Here is a 3,192-nt window from a genome sequence, read left to right on the forward strand (position 1 = left end):
ACTTGATTCATAGTCAACAGGAAGTGGTCTGAGACACTGGGGTGTGGCTTGAGCATACATGAGACCTCAAAGCCACCTCCACAGCGACACACTTCCTCCAACAAGACCACACCTACTCCAACAAGGTCATGCTCTCCTAACTGTGCCACTCTCTTTGGGGGCCATTTTCTTTCAAACCTCCACAGCCCCTCTTTGGGGGTTCTAGAAACAACTGGAGGACATTTTGAGGCCTGGGGGTCTGGTTTTACCTTGCCAGAGGGCAAGAATAATGCTAGAGGAAATGACTGGACATGCAATACAAGCACTTCTTTGAAGTCCTTTGAGTAATGTTTGGGGGAGGGAGGGGAAGAGGAAGTAGGGAGTTCTCCTTTCTGTTGTATACACTTCCGGGATGCTTAAGTTTTCATAAAGAATTTGTGTTATTTTCATATAACCGTAAGAAGGTAGTCTGCTTTAGAAAACCAAAGCTACGCAGGCTGCAGCTTCTGCTTCCAGGGTCTGAGTCTTTCTCTGCAGCAAGACTGGGGCAGGAGCCCACACCCGTGTCGTGTAGTGCATGGCGGAGCCCTGCAGAGGAGTGAGGCACAAAGGCGGCAGCAGGCCCACAAACTCCGGCTCCAGTGTCAGAGACATAATCACGCCTAAGGGCAAAAGCTGGTTTGGTGACCCTTGTGAGGTGCCACAGTGAGCTAGTCTCTAGGATGGACATCCTGCTCCGGAGCTCTGAGCGCACACCTTCACACAGAAGTCCCGGTGTGATTAGTTTCGCTCACATGTGCTCAGGTTACAAGAGATGGAAAGAAGCCTTCCACCCTGCTGCTGTGGTGAAGGCAGCCATTCCTGGCCAAGGTTCACGTGGTCTGCTCCCCTTTCCTCCCTGCACCCCTGTGCTCCTTTCCAGCTCTCGGGCCAACCACCAAACTAGGCGGAATCATTTTGCAATCTGGAGTTCCTTGATCCACACGGATCCTGCGACTCACTCTCTATCCACCTCTGTGTCATTGCCCTTTGCAGAGTCCGTCCATCCTCCCCACCCCACCCCCGCTCCCCGGGGCGCCCTCTGAGTTCAACACCCTCAGCGCTGCTCCCAGACACACTGGGGTCATCCTGGCTTGCTGTCGACAAGGGCTGTAGGGTTTACCACCGTTGCCTCTGGCGCTGGGCAAAAGGCTCAGAAAACACGTGCTGAGGAGTTCCGCGCTGGCTTGGCATCCTTGTCAAGTGCAGAGCAGCCATGGCTATGGTCCCCTCCTCCCCGCCTCTTTACCCTCCAAGCGCACACTTACTCAAATGTCTCTTCCTGAAAACATGCACATGGAGAGAATAGCATGCTGGAGACTGGAGTCGCCCCCAGCCCCCAGCACAGAGTTCTCAGAGTCAGTCTACCGGAGCTGAATAAGGGTTGCGAGTCCCAGCTAAATGGGTTCGAGGACCGAGGGTTCTGTCTGTGACTGCTAAAGGTCCTGATGCCGTGCAAGGCTGAATGTTCCAGAGTAAGACACAGGGTTGGGTTACTCGTTGGCTAAGACTCTGGAAGACGGCAGGTGGAAAAAACTGATTAATCTGAAGAGTCCACGGGGGCTTGCAGTGAACCCTCAGCTCGGTCCTGGATACAGCCTCATCCAAGCTCTCCTGCCTGAAACAAGCTCTCTGTGCATCCTACAGTCACATTCTGGGTGTTTAGGAGTCCGGTGGAAGATCCACTCAACTCCTCTCCCCATCTCTTTCCCTAAACCCACGCCTTCAAAGCCTGCCAAACACAGCTCCTCCCCAGAGAGGCTCAAGACCACGCCCACAGGGTATATAAACTGCATCCCGGAAGACAGACACATGGTTCTTCCGGTCTCACTTCCCGTCTTCTCTCCGCGGGCTGGGGAATCGCCGGGGAGCGCTTTATCCATTAAACCTGGGCTTTTCCTGATTCGGTCTGATTCGGTTTGTTGCGATGGCGGAGAGGCCCTCGGGAGGCCTAAAACTTACCACCGGGTTTCAGGGCAAAAATCTCACAAAGGTCCTTGCCGTTGGTGCTTTTTATAAACAAGCAATTCTAGACTGGGTAGGAACCACTCCTCTAACATGAAGGAACCATGCTGACCCCAATGGCCAAAGTTTAGACCTTACTTGGGCCTTGTTTCTTCCAAGACAAACAATAGCCGGCACCACAGCACTGGGCTGGAGGTGGATTTCTACTGTCCCTGAATTTCTACTCTGGAGGAAACCACACTCCGCCGCAAAGACACTAGAGTTAGGAGGCTTTTGACTGTGGTAAGGGGAAGCAAACACGTTAGCTCTGACTTCTCTCAGCAAGGGAAGGAGAAGATGTGCACTGGTGTTTTCTTTTCTGTATGTATTTTACCTTTCCTGCTCATTTTCTTTACTGAATACTATGCCGCCCCATTCTGCCTGAGAATACTAGAATATTTATTCCTCTTTTTCTTTCTTTCTTTCTTTCTTTCTTTCTTTCTTTCTTCTTTCTTCCTCCTTCCTTCCTTCTTCCTTCCTTCCTTTCTTTCCTTCTTCCTTCCTTCTTTCTTTCTTTCTTTCTCTCTGTCTCTCTCTCTTTCTTTTTTGCCTTTTAATGAGTTGGTTTAATAAATTCAAAGTGATACAGAATTCAGAGTACAACAGAGATGAAACAGCTCTGGTAGGATTTCAGTCTGGGTTTACTCTAAATTCACAGCTGAGGTAGGAATTGCTGAACACTAGAGACAATGAGCCATTGTATTATTTATTTTATTTACTTTACAAAAGTTTACTACATGTACAACAGGCTCCAGGGCAACACTTGATTCTGACTGTAGGTGGCAAAGGTGTTATGGCAGGGAATCCAGATGTTGAAATAGGAATTGGAAAAGGGTCACCATCATCTCAGATATGAAGAACAGCTTACTTTGTGCCAGATTTCTTAATTCCACCTGTGGCCAGGGGTCCCTTGCCCGCGGCCTTGGTTTCAGCTCCCGAGTTCCTTCTGCTCCTCTTTCCGTTTCTGCTTGAAAGCCTCGTCTCCCTTCTCGGCCTGACATGGGGCCTGCGGACAGCCCCTCACCCGAGCATCTCTTTTCAAAAGACTTTCCTCGTGTGCCTTTGTCCTCAGTTTTTGATGGAGACCAGATCCTGGTCACACAGTGCAGGATTCGGGTCTTTTCATGTCATCTACCACCTCACAGTTCTAGCTGTCATTCGCTAACAAAA

This window comes from Peromyscus leucopus, unplaced genomic scaffold (genome assembly GCF_004664715.2).
Source record: "Peromyscus leucopus breed LL Stock unplaced genomic scaffold, UCI_PerLeu_2.1 scaffold_523, whole genome shotgun sequence".
NCBI classification, from domain to species: Eukaryota; Metazoa; Chordata; class Mammalia; order Rodentia; family Cricetidae; genus Peromyscus; species Peromyscus leucopus.